Source organism: Coenobita brevimanus, chromosome 5 (assembly GCF_032717465.1).
Source record: "Coenobita brevimanus isolate Jiangsu-jjx chromosome 5, ASM3271746v2, whole genome shotgun sequence".
In the NCBI taxonomy this organism is placed as follows: Eukaryota; Metazoa; Arthropoda; class Malacostraca; order Decapoda; family Coenobitidae; genus Coenobita; species Coenobita brevimanus.
The window spans coordinates 19,776,077-19,786,756 of NC_136958.1; the positions used below are offsets into that span (position 1 = coordinate 19,776,077).

General features: G+C 38.9%; 1 pseudogene; it reads left to right on the plus strand.

Moving 5' to 3' along the window:
- The first annotated feature begins 6,869 nt into the window (after positions 1–6,869).
- Positions 6,870–6,967, plus strand: LOC145399265 (U6 spliceosomal RNA; annotated as a pseudogene).
- The last annotated feature ends 3,713 nt before the right edge of the window (positions 6,968–10,680 follow it).

Sequence of the window (10,680 nt, forward strand, 5' to 3'; positions counted from 1 at the left end):
GCTGGAGTATGTGATGAAGTTCAAAGAACGGCTGTCCACTGCTTTACAGCTGGCGAGAGAGAATTTAGGAGCTGCTCAGGAGAAGATGAAGACTTGGTATGATAAGAAGTCCAGGTTACGCCACTTTCAGCCAGGAGATCAGGTTTTGATTCTGCTACCGGTGCATGGGCAACCTCTTCAAGCCAAGTTTAGTGGTCCTTATTTCGTGGAGAAGAAACTCAGTGATGTCAACTATGTCATCGCCACACCAGATCGTAGAAAGAACAAGCAACTTTGTCACATCAACATGCTAAAGTTATATCACAGGCGGGACGAAAATAACCCAGTCTGCAATGTAGCTGTTCCACCTGAGTCTGCAAGTGAGGTTCTCCCACGCAGCATGAGCCTGAGTGATAGTTTGGGAAAGAATCCTGATATCATGAATGATCTCCAGACTAAGCTTTCTCATCTAGCTCCCAAGGAAAGGCAGGAGTTTTCGGCATTACTGCAGGAGTACCCGCAAGTGTTCCGTGCCACTCCAGGAAGAACCACTGTGTTGATGCATGATGTCGATGTTGGAGACGCAAAGCCAATTAAACTGCCTCCTTACCGTGTGAACCCAGTGAAAGTTCCTCTCATCCAGAAGGAGCTTGGCTACCTGTTGGACTACAAGATGATTGAGCCCTGTCAGAGAGAGTGGAGTTCTCCTTTCACTCTAGTCCCTAAGCCAGGTGGGTCACAGCGGCTTTGCATCGACTACAGACGTGTTAATCAGATAACCAAAACAGACACTTACCCTCTCCCTCGCGTGGAAGATTGCATAGACAAGATCGGAAAGGCTAGGTATATAAGTAAGTTTGATTTGTTAAAGGGATACTGGCAAGTACCTATGACTGAACGCGCTAGGGAGATCTCATGTTTTGTAACACTAGGAAAGACTTTTGCATGTTCCATAATGCCATATGGTATGAAGAATGCACCAGCCACTTTTCAGAAGCTCATGAATGTTGTAACAGAGGGTTTGGCAGGGTATGTTGTTTATATTGATGATGTATTAATCTTCAGTGACAACTGGAAAGATCACCTATGCCATGTCAGTAAATTTCTTGAGCGTTTGGTTCAGGCTAATCTTGTAGCTAATTTATCAAAGTGTGAGTTTGGTCAAGCTAAAGTTCAGTACCTTGGGTACGTAATTGGTGATGGACATATTGCACCACCAGCAGCTAAGGTTCAGGTTATAAGTGATCTTCCCAGACCTAAAATTAGGAAAGAGCTACAAAGATTTTTGGGAATGGTATGTTATTACAGGAGATTTGTTCTTAACTTTCCAATTCTTGTATCACCACTTACAGACCTACTGAAAAAGGGAGTTAAATTTGTCTGGACCAATAACTGTGAATCCTCTTTCAGTAAACTTAAAGCTATCCTATTAAGTCAGCCAGTGGTCGCTACTCCAAATTTTGCTAAACCTTTTAAGATGGCTGTTGACGCAAGTGCTACAGGAGCTGGGGCTGTTTTGCTGCAAGAGGATGATCAGGGTATTGAACACCCTGTATCTTATTACAGGAAGAAGTTCACTCCACCTCAATAGAACTACTCAACTATTGAGAAAGAGCTTTTGGCCTTGATTTTAGGTTTACAGCATTTTTCATTTTATTTGTGTTCTGGTTTTGACCCCATAGTCATTTATACTGATCATAACCCACTAAAATTCCTTAGTAAGTTTAAAGATAAAAATCAGAGACTGACAAGATGGAGTCTACTTCTTCAGGAGTATTCATTACACATACATCATGTCAAAGGGAAAGAAAATGTTATTGCAGATTGCTTATCTAGACTTTAGACAGATTGTTTTAGAGTAATAAGAAATTTCCTTTGTAATTTTTTTTTTTTTTTGTGGGGAGGTGTTACATAGCCTATGATTTCATCATCCTTTGTATAATTCTAACGTACAGTATGCTGCATGTTTGATCACGATTCGCCTCGTGGCTTCCATAGTGACCAAGCTTCCGTGTTCTACCTCACTCCCCCCTTCTCCTCCCTTATAGTAGAGTAAGGCGTTCTTTCTGTTGTTCAGAGCAGGAGTGTCAACTCTTTGTCCCCTATGGCTTCATTTGCGCATCCTTCTTACAAGTTGTATCAAGCTCTGCCGGCCCCTATATAATGAGCTCTGTCTCTGCATTAATTGCCACTTAGATCTACTCCTCATTTTGTTCACATCTCTGTCCTCCCTTGTACTGTTGTTATTATTTTTGTGAGTGCTCAGGAAGTCTCCAACCATCTAGCTGCTGTGTAATTTGAGTATAAGTGTTATTACATTTTTTTCTTGTACTGTATAGCATAAGGTGTTAATTCGTGGGCCTGGTGGGGTTTTTGTGATTCATGTGGAGTTTTTGATGTCTGCCATTATTAATAATATTTTGTATCTGTACTAATATATCTTGCATTAACTGAGCATCATCCGGTTTTCTCATTTTATCAAGGCTGACTTAGAAAAATTTACTCTTGCTAATTTCGTGTTAATAGAGGCTATTGCAGTTAACCATATATTTAACCTGTTTTTGCCATTACATTATCCTTATGAGTCCTGAATGTTTAGTTGTTAGTTTGAGCATTAAACTTTAACTTGTAATTTTACCTAACTCTTTTGTTTTGAACCTGGAACTTTGCGGGACAGTAGTGATTTTAGTCTTCTCACTTGAAGTGTTCATTATCTCTCTCTGTTCCTTAACACCACACACACCTGCCTCACACCCAACACCCACTTCACAAATGCGCCTCACACCCAATACCCACCTCTCACATCCACCTCACACATTTGCCTCACACCCTTCTACTGCCTCTCACATCTACTCCACCCACCTGCCCGACAACATGCATCCAACTTACACAGTCATCTCACACACCTGCAACTTACCCTACAATCGTTTCACACATCAAGTTGACACACCTGTCTCACACCTTTTATGCCTCATCCCTTCTCATTTCTAACTCTCATCTCACACAACTAATTTCATACACCTGTCACTCACGTCTGCTACACTACATAACTTCTGGCTCAGCTAGTTTATTCAACCGCTGCCCCTCCACTCATTTGCATTTCACATACCTGCCTCACTACTTCACCCTTTCTCAGTTCCAGCTCCTGCCTCACACAACTAACTCACACACCTGCTTCAACAATATGCCTCACCCTCCTCTTTTGCGTCGCCCTATATTCCTGTCTCACACTTGCTTCGCCTTCTAAATCTGCTTCACACAGATAGATAGCAATATATGTTTATAGACCAGAACTTATATAAAGCACACCAATATCTATGAATACAAATCTTTGTTTTGTAGTCCAGAGATAAACCATAAACCATAATTGGCAGAGTAAAGTTGCACCAGGCATCGATAAAACAAAGAACATAAATTATACAACAGTTAAATGTTATCATAATATTACATACAGCATCATTTGTGGCATAAAGGTCTCTGATATATTGTCAATCACACACACACACACACACACACACACACACACACACACACACACACACACACACACACACACACACACACAAACTTTAGCAATCAAACACGTACACAGCGTTACCAACACATTCTTACATGCACATTTATAAATATTCATTCATGTACACGCATACATGTGCACATTTTCTCACATGCGTAGAAATAAATATACACACATGCATGTCTTAGTTTGAATATGTGTGTACACACACCAAAAAAAGTATCGTTACACCTACTGCACGATACAAACTGACACCACGAATTAAACGTTTGATAACTACCTTCCTCCAACCCTACCGAGACAGCTGGATTGTGCTTTTTTGAGTGAGTGTACACACACTCAAAAAAGTACCGTTACAGGGAGGTCCGATGAGTTTCGTACTGAACAATCCAGCTGTCTCGGTAGGGTTGGAGGAAGGCAGTTATCAAACGTTTCATTCGTGGTGTCAGTTTGTATCGTGCAGTAGGTGTAACGATACTTTTTTTGGTGTGTGTACACCAATTCAGTGGTTCCTTACTCATGAGCAACGTATTTTTCATGTGCAGATACACATACGTACTGTACATACTGTATATGCATATAAACTGTACAAGGTACAACAAATGTGAATAGAAAAGCATCACTTTCCTGATTCTTGCATATGCCTGATTCCTACCTCATTCTCTTTAACCTGCATCACACCCTTGCAATAACTAGTTCATATCTCGCACATTATTATCTCAACTTTGCCTCTCACACCTTGTGCACTCCGCACTCCTGCCTCACCCCTTGTTAATTACAGCTCGTACCTCGCATGGGCTAACTAATTCTCCTACCCGCCTCACTGTCAACTCCTGACTTTCAAATTCCAGCTCCGATGCAGACGCTGAGGCTCAAAGCTCTGTTATGGACTCATTTATGACATCATCCTAATCTGAAAAGCATTTTTTCCTACTCCTGAATATCAAACTTCCTAGCACAATTATTTAGGCTGGGGTTGTCATGCTTTCTATTGTGTTTATGGGGCACGCCATAATGTGTCTTGGTTTCAGAGTCATGAATATTGTTCAGAGGGAAGACTACACATATCATCATCATTATACATTATCATCATCCTCACCTTCATCTCGACCCTCTTTCACACCGAAAAAAGGGGTGAGATAAGATTCGGAAACAGGGAATAAAATATATATAAATGTGAAAGTACTATCAGCACGAATTCCACTAAAATTAGACACACAATCATTCACACTTTATTCAAGTCCCAGGAAAAGTGACACCATCTCACAAGCATAACTATCTGCACTTACTGTCATGCAGTGTCAGTCGGTCGACTATATGTATCGATCTGTCTGTATATTTGCCTATCTATCCATAAGCTTACCTTTGTACCTATAGGAGTGATTCCTTAACTTTTATCACTTTGTGGTCCTCGCTTCCCAGACATCCGTGGGTCCCTCAGACTTATTACGATATTTCGTTATGCATCGGCCCACCAATAGTGCATGTGGTATATAGTAATTGGCCTGTCCGTCGTTAGTGGGTGGGTACGTGCATGCTTCCATAATACAATTCTGGGTTCGATATCTCCTGAACTCACTGACGGATTTCCACCAAACGTTTGTTAATGATGCAGTATGAGGAAATGATAAAACTGATTCTACAAAGTTACCTCAACATGGTCAGCTTATGTTCAAACATTCGTCGCCCATTCTCACTCAGCAATTCTGTTTGAAGTTATGGGCGTCCACACACGAATGATTGGATCGTGTTCGGGTGAGTAAGCTTGCAAATATCGTTATATTAACAGTTAGCATAACGAAGAACTGTGCAATACTACGTCTGATAATGACAAATTGAGGAAATACTCCTTATTTCAGAATGTGCATGCAACAAGGTTCGGGACCTTGAAGCTTCAGGCCAAAGCAAGTAAAATTATATATTATCCCCCCTCTTTTTTTTTTTTTTTTTTTGTTGCTACGTTTGGCGCTTTTTAGTTCATCACAATTGGAAACAGTTCAGAATATGTCTGATGTAACCCTTGATTGATTTTCAGTTCATTTTTTTTTTTTTTTTTTGGGGGGGGGGTCTTTTCCGAACAATTTGGTTGCCAATTTTGTGGAAGCCTCTTAAAGGTGTGTTTTTGTCGTCCAAGCTGAAGCTTGGGATTCGAAGCGCGTCTTGGGGCGCTTGGTTTCTTTCCGCAAAAACAGTCCAGGATACGTAGAACCGAAAAATTACGTGCCAGTCTCCAAGTAAACAGAGGGGTTCGCCGAAGAAGATCTTTTGACGAATATGCAACTTACATGTAGCCGTTATTTGTGCTGAACTGGCTCTATATGTCGTTAATATTAGCCACCTGCACCCTAATTTTATGTACATAATGGTAATATCATTATATTTATCATTTATGTGTCCTTGCTGGCCAATCTCACTCTCCCCAAGCTACAGCAAGACTGCTCCCGACCACGCTTGGGTGAGATACGAAGACGGTCTTGGTTTCGATGACAGACGCTTGGGCCGGCTTTGTATCACTTTGGCCGGCAAGAACGGGGCAGCTTGATTTCACCGAAGATGGCTTCGAATCCGATCCCTCAGCTTGGACGACAAAAACGCGGCTTAAAAGTATCCCCTACTGTTTTTACCTAAGCTTTGCAACTATGTGTATAGATCCACTGTTTCTTGTAGTCAATAGTTTCCAAGACAATCATTTTTGGTGCTGAATTTGGTGCTTCTTTGCATTTTTCAGGAACATGGTTCCAAATTTTGAAAGAAAATGAACGGCATTTATTTATTTTTTTATCCTAAACGATGTGCGTAGATCCGCCGTAGATTTAATAGCTCCGGCAATATCACGGTATTGACTATATATATATATATATATATATATATATATTCCCCGGTAATTTGGTGACGAATCTGGGAAGAAGTCGACGAGTAAGACTTGTTACTTTTTCGCAAGCCTTTCAACGATGTGTGAATATCCTCTGTAGCTCAAACATTCTCAGAGATAACAGAATTTAATGATATGCAAGGCATCTACTTCCACACCCAACTACCCATTTAACAGTGTTCTTGCTCAATTGTCTCTCGAACAGTAATATATATATATATATATATATATATATATATATATATATATATATATATATATATATATATATATATATATATAATGAGTTTACCTCTCCCCCTTCTTCGTCCACCACCTATTTCGCAACGTGTGGATGGGAATTACCAATCTCCTGAAGTCATCACAAAGCCAACATATCTCATGTATGAGCCAACTTAACTCCTATAGTTTGCATTACTTTGTGAATTTCTAACAGCAGAGTAGACAAAGCACTGTTCAGAAGATCACACTTCTTTCTCAGCTTATCCAGTATTTTAGCATTTGTTTCTGTGGCAGATACCCTAAAATTAGAACAATAGGATTAGCACGGCCTCAGGCATAAGAATAACAAGCAAAATCGTGAGACGTTCCATATTTATTTGACTTAACAGATCCACCTGCAAACACAGTGTTATTTTCATTACTGCTATTGGGATTTTTTTTTTGTTTTTTATAACGGGTTTGTACCGACGGTGAAGGCTATTTTCTTACCTATATAAAGGACGCCTGAGAACCTTGGCCATAAGAATTTGCAGTGAAGATTAATGATATTTAGCAAAATACTTTATTACTAACTTTCTCGTTCTAGATATCTACTGGTACGTTACAATTTATGGTACCAGTTTTTAATTATCGGGAAAATAGTAATGAATCGTAGTAGTCTGTATGCTCTAGAAAAAAGTAGTCTACCTTTAGCAGGAGACAGTTTCGTTTTCTTCAAACGTAAAGTTTTCTATTACAAAAAGTTGGATGGGTAACTGGAGACATTTTTAAAACCAGCCTCTTCGTGCTTTACCGCATAAGGCCGATCTAAGTCAATAGTGCCGCCATATTGGCAAAGTCGTCGAAGCGAAAATACACAATGGGAATCAGTGGGCAAAGGGTGTAGATGCTGACGTTTTCTGTCCATAACTATCTTAATATTGCATAGATATCCTTATGTGACGGCTTATTGTAAAGCTCATAAAATATTCTAAATTAATATTAAATGCACCTTTCGTACATGGTCGTGTTTCCCACAAACACATCTCCAAAGCAGCTCACATTAACAACAACATGCAATATGTGCTTCTGAGCCAACTGCAGTGAATATATCGCTGAAATCTGGCTGCAGTATGACTCATGACAAACCTAACACATGCATGAAGCTGAATTCTTTTTAGCATCGTTTAAATATATGATATAATAAATGAAATGAAGTCTGATAAAGAAATTAAAGAATAGCGCTGAATATATGTAAATTGTAAGCCACCATAGTAAAAACATTGATTATACCATTTATTAATGTAAAATTCCAAATGTATAAGTACATGTATATTGGAATTCAGGGATTGTTACAGTTTACAACGTACAAGGACATGATGATGCTGGAAAACGCCAAGTGATAAGTGTTAAATTCAGTAAAGCTCTCGCCACTCAATTATTGTGGCAATATGAAGAAATTATGTATCAGATTTTAGGGGAAAACAGAGGTGGAAGAATCAGAACCTGGCAATATAGTTCCCGTTTTTTTTTTTTTTTTTTTGGGGGGGGGGAATATTTGCAGAAAGTTTCACAGAAATTATAAAGGCTTGATAGTTAATTTAATAGCTAGAATCTTATGAACTGAAATAAACATAGAAAAACAAGTCCCCAAATGACCTTGAAATGCTGACCCTGTGACTGTTAGGTTCATAGGTGGTTATAGGTTGTGTTAGGGTAGTCATTTCGCCAGAAAATACACTTCTTTGACCCAGCATTGCTTTTCTGGAGTAAATACATTTCTAACATATTCACCATACTCTAATTTTGCTTTCAGAATGTGCACACTGTGCCATTCCAACAAAAAACTGCAAGAACCAAAAGAGTGAGGTGTCGAGGGCTTTCTTGGCCTTTTTACCTAACGTAGCTCAGTAGGCCTACATGAGAATCTGAGTACAGTACGCTGATTGCCATACTGAAATAGAATTTAATGCATTGTGGTACTGTTAAACGTTATATTATATGGTTAGCTGCTATTTACATTGAATAGTTTGTTTTTATTACAATTAATCTCAGTGTGGAAATACTGCACGTCTGCATGCATCAGTCTGAGCAGTGCAAGGCTATATGACGTTTGGATTGATTTTATAGTACTAAGTGTATAATTATACGGTACGTACCCATGAAAAGTTATTCCCTGATGTCTGGTGCCAATTGTTCGTTTCTTAGTATAACACTGTGGTATTTCGGAGAAGTTAAATGCAGTGCAGTTATAAAACACACTGAGCAGACGATGTGCACTCGACTTTTCCAAATGGCGGCGAAGCTGACGCATGTTTTGCCTCCCCGTGCGGTATCTATGTTTATATCTGCAGTATGCTGCTTCTGTCTGTGTTTCTATACAGGCATGTGTGCGTGTGTGCACATATTTTTAACGTTATTTAGCACAAAAATTTATGTGCTATGTATTTGTTCACTTTTTTAAGTAGTGTTGTGCTTCCGTACTGTTTTTGTAACAGTATTCCACATTATAATTTTTGCCCCAAGTATAAGTCATTGTAGGCCTATCCCTTTGCATTAATATACCCTTCCCTCTTGGCTTCAGGGAAAACGTTCCTCAAACTGCTGTGGCTTGAACTAAAGGTAAATAAAAATTCGGGGAAAAAAAAAAAAAAAAAAAGCATCGGTCACTACATCTTTCACTAATTCACATGCAGTCTTCCTCTTCCACGTCAGTTTACCTTTCCTTCCATCTTCCCTTTTTTCTCGGCCTTGTTTCCTCATTTTTTTTTTTTTTTATTATCATCTTCCAGCTATTTTACAGTTTTTCCTTTCATGTCATCCTTTCTCAGTTGCGTGCTTAGAGTTTCAAAAGAATTGCTTCCAAATTTCTCACTGCATTTTTACGTCTTATTCTCACTCCTTATTCTTCCCGTCATTAGCATCCCCCAAACATTTTCCCTTTAGTCTCTCTCTCTCTCTCTCTCTCTCTCTCTATTTCATGCATGTTTCATTCGTCTGACAAAGAGAGAGAGAGAGAGAGAGAGAGAGAGAGAGAGAGAGAGAGAGTTTAAGCAAGGGGCAGACCATATTTAGGCGTAAACAGGAGCGACTAACAAATTACTACAGAAGTGGGTCAAGGGGGCTACCATTAAAGAACAACATTTCAAGATTCACTGAGGTAATGGACAAGATAGTTTATAGTCAGAGAAGAAACAATATTCATTAGGTGAAAAATCAAATCAGTGAGGCTGTATAGGAAAGACCTGCCCTGTAGGAAAAGCATGCAAAACTGAGATCTGGCACAATATAGCGGCTTATTTCAGACCACAGTTTCTCAACCCATTTACTCACAGTACCCATCATATTGGTGCTCCCCTCTTTACTCCTTAATGGCACCTAAAGCAAAGTAATGCATATTTCCATATCTGTTTTAATACAATTCTTATATTACACAGGTACAGTTTAAAGTATGTATATGTTTTGCAGATAGTCTCTGCATGAGTAAATAACTTGGGGGATAAGCAAAATATTTTCAAAACTTTTCAAAAGTTATATATATATATATATATATATATATATATATATATATATATATATATATATATATATATATATATATATATATTGTTGAGACGTGGGATCTGCTAGGCAGGAGTACTGGAAGGTTTTCAGTACTCGTACTTTTTCATTTACGAGTCAGTTGCCAGTTAGCTTGCTGTTTGTAAGTGGATGCATTTTGTAAAGTTATGCATTAAATTTTATGTCCTTTTTCTCCATAATGGTTTATATATGTGATTGTTAAATTATGTAATTTTATTTCAGTTCGTATGCTACATAATTTAGAGTGTTACATAGTGTAAGAAAACTCCGAGGTATTTGAAAGTCTCAGAGTGGTAACTGTTGCTCGTTCGAGAATGCACTAAAACTTTGGAGAAGGAGAGAAGGCTACATAGGAGGTGGAAGAGTCTAGGGGAGTCAGTTTTGTTTCAGTTTTAATTTCAGTGCAGTTCAGAGTCAGGTCAGTGACAGTGCGGCCTAGTGAAGCTTGTATAGCTCGGGTACTTGTGAGAACAATGTAGTTGACAAGCATCAGGTGTAATTGTCTGGTGATTAAAAGACCACAAACTTG